Below are 10625 nucleotides of genomic sequence, written 5' to 3'. Positions count from 1 at the left end.
CTATCTATCTATCTATCTATCTATCTATCTATCTATCTATCTATCTACATACATTTAATTTTTTTCCCTCCAACTACCCTAATACTGACAAAGGTCTCATGAGTTACAAATATCATCTTTCCATGCAGGAATGTAAACAGTTCAACCTTAATAATTCACTTTTGATTTATTTTTCCTGTTTACCTCTTCATGCTTCTCTTGAGTCTTGTATTTGAAAGTCAAATTTTCTATTCAGCTCTGGTCTTTTCATCAAGAATGCTGGAAAGTCCTCTATTTCATTGGATGTCCATTTTTTCCCCTGAAGGATTATACTTAGTTTTGCTGGGTAGGTGATTTTTGGTTGGAACCTTAGTTCCTTTCATCTCTGGAATATCATAGTCCAAGCCCTCCAGTCCCTTAGTGTAGAAGCTGCTAAATCTTGTGTTATCCTGACTGTGGCTCCCTGGTACTCCAAATGTTTCTTTCTGACTGCTTGTAATATTTTCTCCTTGACTTAGAACTCTGGAATTTGGCTATAATATCCCTGAGAGTATTTTGGGATCTCTTTCAGGATATGGTCAGTGGATTCTTTTAATTTCTACTTCACTCTGGTTCTAGAATATCAGGGCAGTTTTCCTGATAATTTCTTGAAAGATTATGTGTAGGTTCTTTTTTTTTTGGATCATGGCTTTCAGGTAGCCCATCAATCTTAGAATTATCTCTCCTGGATTTATTTTCCAGGTCAGTTGTTTTTCCAATGAGATATTTCACATTGTCTTCTTTTTTTTTCATTCTTTTGGTTTTGTTTTATTATTTCTTGATTTCTCATAAAGTCATTGGCTTCCACTTGCTCCATTCTAATTTTTAAGGAAGTATTTTCTTCAGTAACCTTTTAGACACCCTTTTCCATTTGGCCAATTCTGGCTTTTAAAACATTCTTCTCCTCTTTGGCTTTTTGGACCTCTTTTACCATTTGGCCTAGTCTGGTTTTTAAGGTGTTATTTTCTTCACTATTTTTTTTGTGTGTCTCCTTTAGCAAGCTGTTGACATTTTTTTCATGATTTTCTTGCATCACTCTCATTTCTCTTCCCAATTTTGCCTCTACCTCTCTTATTTGATTTTCAGAATTCTTTTTGAGCTCTTCTAAAGCCTGAGATCAATTTATGTTTTTCTTGGAGACTTAGAATGTAGGATCTTTGACTTTGTTGTCTTCCAAGTGTGTGATTTGATCTTCCTTGTCACCATAGTAAATTTCAATAATCAGAGTTTTTTCTGTTGTTTGCTCCTTTTTCCAGTCTATTAGTTTACTTTTAAGTTTTTGGTAAAGTAGGGCCCTGCCTACAGTGTGGAGGGCTCACTGTCCCAAGCTTCAGGGCTTTTGCGCAGCTATAAGAACACTACTGATACAACTCTGATCTTTTCTGCATTTCAAAGGCTGTGAATCAGTGAATGTTCACATACACACAGTATGAAACCTCTGTATTTTGCCACTGGTTGTAATATTGAGGTGATAGGTAAGTGGCACAGTGGATAAAGCTATGGGCATGGAGTCAGGAAGACTGAAATCAAATCTGGCCTCAGATAGCTCTATAATGTTGTTCAAGTCACTTAATCATTATCTTCCTCAGTTTCTTCAGTGGTAAAATGAGGATACTAGTTGAATTTACTTCCCAGGGCTATTGTGAGGATCAAATGAGATATAATTTGTTAAATGATTTATAAATCTTAAAGCACTATATAAATCTAATGCTTAGCACAGTGTCTGGTTCACAGTAGTTTCTTTTTTTAATAACAAATCAATTAATTTATAGTTTTCAACATTAACTTTGATTAGATTTTGAGTTTTAAATTTTCTCCTTCCCCTCTCTTCCACCCTCCACAAGATGGTGTGCAATCTAATTAGGCTCTACTTATGTATTCACAATAAGCATATTTTCCCATTAGTCATGATGTAAAGAAGAATTAGAAATGATGGGAGGAATGACAAGAATGAAGCAATAAAACAAAACAACAAAAGAAAAGGAGAGCAAATAGTATGCTTCTATATGCATCCAGACTCCATAGTCCTTTCTCTGGACGTGGATAGCATTTTCTATCATGAGTCTTTTGGACTTGTCTTAGATTCTTGCGTTGTTGAGAAGAGTCATATCTATCAAAGTCAGTCATCACACAATGTGGCTGTTGCTGTGTATGATGTTTTCCTGGTTCTGCTCATTTCACTCAGCATCAGTTCATACAAGTCTTTCCAGGTTTTTCTGAATTTTGCCTACTCCTCATTTCTTATAGCACAATAGTATTCCATTATATTTATATGCCACAATTTGTTCAGTCATAGCCCAATTGATGGGCATCCCCTCAATTTCCAATTCTTTGCCATCATAAAAAGAACTGCTACAAATTTTTCTTGTACATGTGGGTCCTTTTCCCATTTTTATGATCTCTTTGGGATACAGATTTAGAAGTGCTATTGCTGGGTCAAAGGGTATGCACAATTCTATAGCCCTTTGGGCATAGTTCCAAAGTGCTCTCCAGAATGGTTGAATCAGTTCACAACTCCACCAACAATGCATTAGTGTTCCAATTTTCCCACATCTTCTCCAACATTTATCATTTTCCTGTTTTGTCATGTTAACCAATCTGATAGATGTGATATGGTACTTCAGAGTCATTTTGATTTGCATTTATCTAATCAATAGTGATTTAGAGTATTTTTTAATATGGCTATAGATAGCATTAATTTCTTCCTCTGAAAACTGCCTGTTCATATCCTTTGGGTTTCTGCTCATATCCCAGGTTTCTGCTTCCCTCCTAATCTTGGTTGCATTGGCTTTGTTTGTGCAAAGCCTTTTTCAATTTAATGTAATCAAAATTATCCATTTTGCATTTCATAATATTCTCTATCTCTTCTTTCATCATAAATTCTTCTCTTCTCTATAGATCTGGTAGGTAAACTATTCCTTGCTCCCCCAGTTTGCTTACAGTATCAGTCTTTATATCTAAATCATGCACCTATTTTGACTTTATCTTGGTATAGGGTGTAAAATATTGGTGTATGCCCAGTTTCTGCAGTACTGTTCTCCAGTTTTCCCAGTAGTTTTTGTTAAATAGTGATTTCTTATCCCAGAAGCTGATGTCTTTGGATTGATCAAATAGTAGATTACTACAGTAATTAACTGTTGTGTCTGGCATACCTCACCTATTCCACTGATCCACCACTCTATTTCTTAGCCAGTACCAAGTAGTTTTGATGATTGCTGCTTTATAATACAATTAAGATCTGGTGCAGCTAGGCCACCTTCCCTTGAATTTCTTTCATTAGTTCCCTTGATATTCTGGACCTTTTGTTCTTCCAGATGAATTTTGTTATTGGTTTTTTTTCTAGCTCTATATGATATTTTTTCATTGTTTAATTGGTATGGCTCTGAATAAGTAAATCAATTTAGGCAGAATTGTCATTTTTATTGTATTAGCTCAGCCTACCTATGAGCAAATGATATTTTCCCAATTATTTAGATCTGACTTTGTGTGAAAAGTGGTTGGTAATTGTGTTCATATAGTTCCTAAGTTTGTTTTGGCAGGTAGACTCCCAAATATTTTATAATGTCTACAGTAATGTTAAATGGAATTTCTCTATCTTTTGCAGTTGGGATTTGCTAGTAGTATATAGAAATGCCAATGATTTGTGTGGGTTTATTTTATACTCTGTAACTTTGCTAAATTTGTTTATTATTTCAAGTAATTTTTTACTTGATTCTTTAGGATTCTCTAAGTACACCATCATATTGTCTGCAAAGAGAGATAACTTTGTTTCTTCTTTGCCTATTCTAATTCCTTCAATTTCTTTTTCTTCTCTGATTGCTATAGTTAACATTTCTAGTACCATATTTAATAACAATGGTGATAACAGACATCCTTATTTCATTCCTGATCTTATTGGAAATGCTTTTAGCTTGTCCCCATTACATATAATGCTTCCTGATGGTTTTAGATAGATGCTACCTATTGTTTTAAGGAAGACTTCATTTATTCCTATGCTCTCTAGTGTTTTTAATAGGAATGGGTGTTGTATTTTGTCAAATGCTTTTTTCAGCATCTCAATGATCATCATTGAGGTGATCATATGATTTCTGTTAGTTTTGTTGTTGATATGGTCAATTATACTGATAGTTTTCTTAATATTGAACCAGCCCTGCATTCCTAGTATAAATCCTACCTCATCATGGTGTATTATCTTTGAGGTAAATTACTGTAATCCCTTTGCTAATATTTTATTTAAAATTTTTGCATCTATATTCATTAGGGAAATTGGTCTATAATTTTCTTCCTCTGTTTTGGCTCTTCCCAGTTCAGATATCAGCACCATATTTGTATCATAAAAATAATTTGGTAAGACTCCTTCATCCATTTTCCCAAATGTTTATATAGTGTTGGAATTAATTATTCTTTAAATGTTTGACAGAATTCAGTTGTAAATCCATCTGGCCCTGGAGATTTTTTCTTAGGGAGTTCATTGATGGGTTGTTTAATTTCTTTTTCTGAAATGAGGTTGTTTAAGTATTTTATTTCCTCTCCTGTTCATCTGGACAATTTATATTTTTGTAAATATTCATCCATTTCACTAAGATTCTCAAATTTGTTGGCATACAATTGGGCAAACTAGTTCCTAATTATTGTTTTTATTTCCTCTTCATTGGTAGTAAATTCACCCTTTTCATTTTTGATGCTGGTAATTTGGTTTTCTTCTTTCTTTTTTTTTAAATCAAATTAACCAAAGGTTTATCTATTTTATTGGTTTTTCCATAAAACTAGCTCTTAGTTCTATTCATTAGTTCAATAGTTTTCTTAATTTCAATTTTATTAATCTTCCTTTGGTTTTCAGAATTTTTAATTTGGTATTTAATTGTGGATTTTTAATTTTTTTCTTTTTCTAGCTTTTTTAGTTGCATGCGCAAATCACTAATCTCTTCTTTCTCTATTTCATTCATGTAAGCATTTAGATAGATAAAACTTCCCTTAAAGACCACTTTTGCTGCATCCCATAAGGTTTAGTATGTTGTCTCATTATTGTCATTCTCTAGGATGAAGTTATGGATTGTTTCTACAATTTGTTGATTGACCCACTCATTCTTTAGAGTTACATTATTTAGTTTCCAATTAAGTTTTAGTCAATCTTTCCTTGGCCCTTTATTACATCTAATTTTTATTGCATCATGATCTGAAAAGAATGCATTTAGTATTTCTGCCTTTCTGCACTGGATTGTAAGGTTTTTATGCCCTACTACATGGTCAGTTTTTATGTAGGTGCCATATACTGCCAAGAAAAAGGTATATCCCCTTCTGTCCCCATTCAGTTTTCTCCAGACGTTAACCATATTTAACTTTTCTAATATTCTGTTCACCTCTTTAACTTCTTTCTTGTTTATTTTGTGGTTAGATTTATCTAGTTCAGAGAGGGGAAGGTTGAAGTTCCCCAGTAGTATAGTTTCACTGTCTGTTTTTTCCTGTAACTCCCTTAACTTCTCCTCTAGAAATTTAGATGCTATACCACTTGGTGCATATATGTTTAGTAATGACATTACTTCATTATCTATGGTACCTTTTTAACAGGATGTAATTTCCTTCCTTATCTCTTTTAATTAGATCTATTTTTAATTTTGCTTTGTCTGACATCAGGATTGCTACCCCTGCTTTTTTTTTTTTTTTTACATCAGTTGAAGCATAATATATTCTGCTCCAGCCTTTTACCTTTACTCTGTGGGTATTCCTTTGCTTCAGTTCTGTTTCTTGTAAGCAACATATTGTAGAATTATGGTTCTTAATCCACTCTGCTATCTGCTTCTGTTTTATGGGAGGGTTCATCCCATTCACATTCATAGTTATGATTATTATCTATGTGTTTCTCTCCATCCTATTTCCCCCTCTGTTTATGCTTTTTTTTCTCCTTTCTACCTTTCCCTCCTCATTAGAATTTTGCTTTCAATTGCCACCTCCCTTAGTCTGTCCTCACTTCTATTAGACCTCTCCCTTTTTTTACCCTTTACTCTTTCTACTTCTTCCTTTCCTTCTATTCACCCCCTCCCTTTTCTTTTTCCTTTCCCCTCCTACTTCCCTATAGGGTAAGTTAGATTTCTATACCTAACTTATTATGTTATTCCCTCTTTGAACCAAATCTGATGAAAGTAAAGTTCAAACAATGCCCATCTCCCTCCCTTCTTTCCTTCTACTCTATTAGGTTTTTGTGCCTTTTCATGTGATGTAATTTACCCTTGTCTGCCTCTTCCTTTCCTCTTCTCCTAGTCCAATCTTTTTTCACTACTTAATTAGATTTTTTATTATCACATCAAAGTCAACTTTTACCCATCCCTTCTGTTTAAGTATACCCCTTTTAAATGTCATAATAACATTACAATTCTCATGAGTTACAAGTGTCATCTTCCCTTGTAGGGATGTAAAGAGTTGCCCTTATCAATAACATATATATTTTTTTCTTTTCTGTTTACCTTTTTATGCCTCTCTTGTGTCTTGTATTTGAAGGACAAATTTTCTGTTTAGCTCTGGTCTTTTCATCAGGAAGGTTTGGAAGTCTCTAATTTTGTTGAATGCCCATGTCCTCCCCTGAAAGTTTACACTCACTTTCACTGGGTAGTTGATCCTAGGTTGTAATCCAAGCTCTTTTGCCTTGGATTATCATATTCCAAGCCCCCCATCATTTTTTTCCCTTGTCTAGACAATTGGGGCTAAATGACTTGCCAAAGGTCACACAACTAGTAAGTACCAAGCATGTGGTCTGAGACCACATTTGAACTCAGGTCCTCCTGACTTCAGGGTGGGTGCTCTATCCACTGTGCCACCTACCTGCCCCTCCCCTCCAAACTTTTAATGTGGAAGCTGCAAGGTCTTACATAATCATGACTATGATTCCATGATATTTAAATTGTTTCTTTCTGGCTGCTTGAAATATTTACTCTTTGACCTGGTAATTTTGGAATCTGGCTACAATGTTCCTTGGTGTTTTCATTTTGGGATCTTTTTCAGGAGGTGATTAGTGGATACTTTCAAAGGACTATTTTATTGTCTGGATTAGTATCTCAGTGCAGTTTTCTTTGATGATTTCCTGAAAGATGTTGCATAGGTTCATTTTTTTTAATCATGGTTTTCATGTAAACCAATAATTTTTAAATTATCTCTCCTGGATCTATTTTCCAAGTCAGTTGTTTTCCCAATGAGATATTTCACATTATCTTCTATTTTTTTTATTCTTTTGGCTTTGTTTTATAATTTCTTGATTTCTCACAAAGTCATTAGCTTCTGTTTGACCCATTCTAATTTTTAAGGAAGTGTTTTCTTCAGTGAGCTTGGACTTCCTTTTCCATTTGGCCAGTTCTGCTTTTGAAGGAATTCTTCTCATTGGCTTTTTGGGCCTCTTTTGCCAGTTGGGTTAGTCTATCTTTTAAGGTGCTATTTTCTTCAGTATTTTTTGGGAGGTCTCCTTTAGCAAGCTGTTGACTTGTTTTTCATGATTTTCTTACATCACTCTCATTTCTCTTCCCAGTTTTCCTCTACTTCTCTTACTTGCTCCTCAAAATTCTTTTTGATTTCTTCCATGGCCTGGGACTGATTCATATTTTTCATAGAGGCTTTGGATGTAGGAGCTTTGACTTTGCTGTCTTCTTCTGGTTGTATGTTTTGATCTTGTCACCAAAGTAAGATTCTATGATTGACTTTTTGTGAGGTTTGTTCATGTTTGCAACTGATTACTTTACTTTTAAACTGTTACCAGAGTTAAGGTAGGGGTCTGCTTCCAGTGTGGAGAATATACTGACCCAAGCTTTGGGGGTTTTGTGCAACTATTTTCAGAGATACTTCTAGGGATCTGTAAATTTCCAGTTTTTCCAAAGTGTTATCCTCTAAAGCAATGTGTTTACTCCTTTTCTGGCCCATGCCCTGATGTATGAGTGACCACAAGCACTCTTTTCTACCTTGAAACTATGAGGAGGATTTCCTTTCCACCATCACCACAAGCTCTACCACGCCAATGCTCTTCCTCCCCCCAGGACTGCCACCCAGAACTTTGACCCAGATCCAAGCATGGGCCAAGAAGAGAATCCTTCCTATAGTGCCATCAAAGAGATCCCAGCAATCCCCCTCTGATCAGACACTTGATACCCCCACTATCTGTGGGCTGAGAGCTCCACAAGTAATGGCTGCTGCTGTGGCTGCCACCATGGGTCTTTGCCAGGACTGGCACCAGACCATGCTCTTCTCTCACCGAGGTCCAACAGAACTTTCCTAGTGACCTTCTAAGTTGTCTTTGGCATTTGCGGGTTGAGAAGTCTGGAAATCATCACAGCTGCCTGTGATTCAGTCCCCTGAGGCCTGCTCCAGGTTTACTCAGGCCCAGTCTTTGCCTGTGTAGCTGGCCCACGCTAAATTGTACTCCTCTCCCAGCCTGGTGCAACACACTTTTCCCATCCACCATCCAGGTTGTCTTGGGATGGAAATTTGTTTCACTCTGTCTTTTTGTGTGTTCTGCTGCTTTAGAATTTGTTTAGAGCCATTTTTACAGGTATTTTGAGGGGTTTGTGGGAAAGCTCAAGGAAGTCACTGCTTTTACTCTACCATCTTGGCTGCACCCCTATTTTACTTTCTAAGGAGTACTTTTCAGTGAGTTTTTTGCCTCCTTTTCCATTTGGCCAATTCTACTTTTTAGGGAGTTATTTTTTCAGTGTACTTTTTTTTCCATTCAGCAATTGTAATTTTTAAGGACTTGTTTTCTACAGTTAATTTTAGTCTTTCCTTTTCCAAACTATTGACTCTCTCTTGCATAACTCTCATTTCTTTTCCCCATTTTTATTCTACCTCTCTTATTTGAATTTTAAAATCCTTCTTGGGGTCTTCCAAGAAGACTTTTTGGGCTTAAGACCAGTTTATATTCCCCTTTGAGGTTTAAAATATGGGTATATTGACAATGTTATCCTCTTCTGAATTTGTGCCTTGATCTTCCCTGTTTCCATAATAAGAATCTAAGGTCATTGTCCATTTCTCTGTTTTGCTCTTGGTGTTTGTCTATTTCTTGATTTAAAAAAAAAAAAAAAACTTGACCTCTCGTGATGAAGCATAGGAGGCACTTACCCAAGCTTCTTGTCCTTGGAGTCTGGGACCTGTCACTGTCTTTTTGTGCTAGAGCCTCAGGAGCTGGCAGTTTGAGGCAGTAAGGTTTTGGCTGCTTAGTGCTGCTCAGTGCTGGTCTGGGGTCAACAATACTGGAGTTCTTGGGGTGTGAGTGGGAAGTATGGCCCCTGTGGGATAACCAGGCATTGCACTCCTTTCTTTAGCTCCTGCTCACCCTGGCCTTGCAAAGGGATGTTTTGCTGCTGGAAGATGTTTGTCCAACTGGAGCTTTGCCTCCTAGAGTTGTGCTTCTCAGAGTTGCACTGAGGCACTGGGTGATATGCTGCTAGAGAATGCTGTTGCATGTAGTAGTTTTCTGAGCTGGTGTCTACCAGTTCCCTTGCCTGTACTGAGGCACTCAGGTGGATAAGAGGTGTCCTGATGTTGGTGATTTTCTGCTCCACCATCTTGGGTCTCAGGATCTCCCCTTGGTATGCTGAGGTGGGGCTTGCTGCTGGTTTGCTGGGATGCCTCCCATCCTGTACTGCTCCCCCTCCTCTGGGGTGAGGGGGCCTTTCCTGTTAATCCCCTAAGCTTCCTGGGCTACAAGACATCTGTGCCCCATCTTTCTGCTGGCTCAGCCATTCCAGAGTTTTTCTTGGGTTAATATTTTCTGGGCTATCAGAGGTAAATAAGGGAGGGTGAGAGTGACTTCTTACTCCACCATCTTTGCTCCCAGAAGTGGAAAGTTCTTCAGTAGTTTGTTAATAAATGTTTATTGGCTTACTGAAATGGTAAATATATGCTGCTGCTACTGTAGCACTAAAAGCTTTCAAATTATTCACTTATTGAAAAGAGTTTGATTTAATTACATACTTTAACCTTTAGTTTTCATATTATGATTATTTCTACTTTGTCTTTTATATAATCCTAGGCAGCCAAACTGGTTTTTCTTCTTGTGGAACATCTGCGTCTAAATGGGATCATCCAATTCTCCATAGTACTTTGACTTTACCTTAGTAAAGAGAAGAGCTAAATTACATGGCTCAAAGCATTCCTGGACACAGTCCCCAGGGCTCACAGAAACCTTCTAAGAGATTTCCTTGATGATAGTTCACTCTTCCAGAAGAGAAACTATCTTCATTATTTGGCCAGAGTATCATCAGAAATAGAGTGTACTGTTGGCAAATTCACAGGAGACTAGAGATTTAGTTCAAAGAGGACATCAAGGAAAGATGGGCAGCCTAAGAGCTGAGACACCAGAGGCTTCAGCTAACTACACATAAGCTGCAAACTGAATTCTCCAGTTATTAATGGTTACTCTATTTATTCATAGATTAAACTCTTCTTTAATGTAGTGTAATAATAAAATATTTCATCCTTTGACTGTTTTTATGACATGTGATTCAAATCTACCCCTGCTAACTTGCACTCTCTCAAAACCCAATAGTTCTGAATTATGCTAGTAACCAAAGCTCAGTTCTCTGTTTCTTCTTCTTCTTCTTCTTCTTCTTCTTCTTCTTCTTCTTCTTCTT

Source organism: Vombatus ursinus, unplaced genomic scaffold, assembly GCF_900497805.2.
Source record: "Vombatus ursinus unplaced genomic scaffold, bare-nosed wombat genome assembly UNPS02015414.1, whole genome shotgun sequence".
Lineage (NCBI taxonomy): Eukaryota > Metazoa > Chordata > Mammalia > Diprotodontia > Vombatidae > Vombatus > Vombatus ursinus.
Note: the sequence above shows the minus strand (reverse complement) of the source record.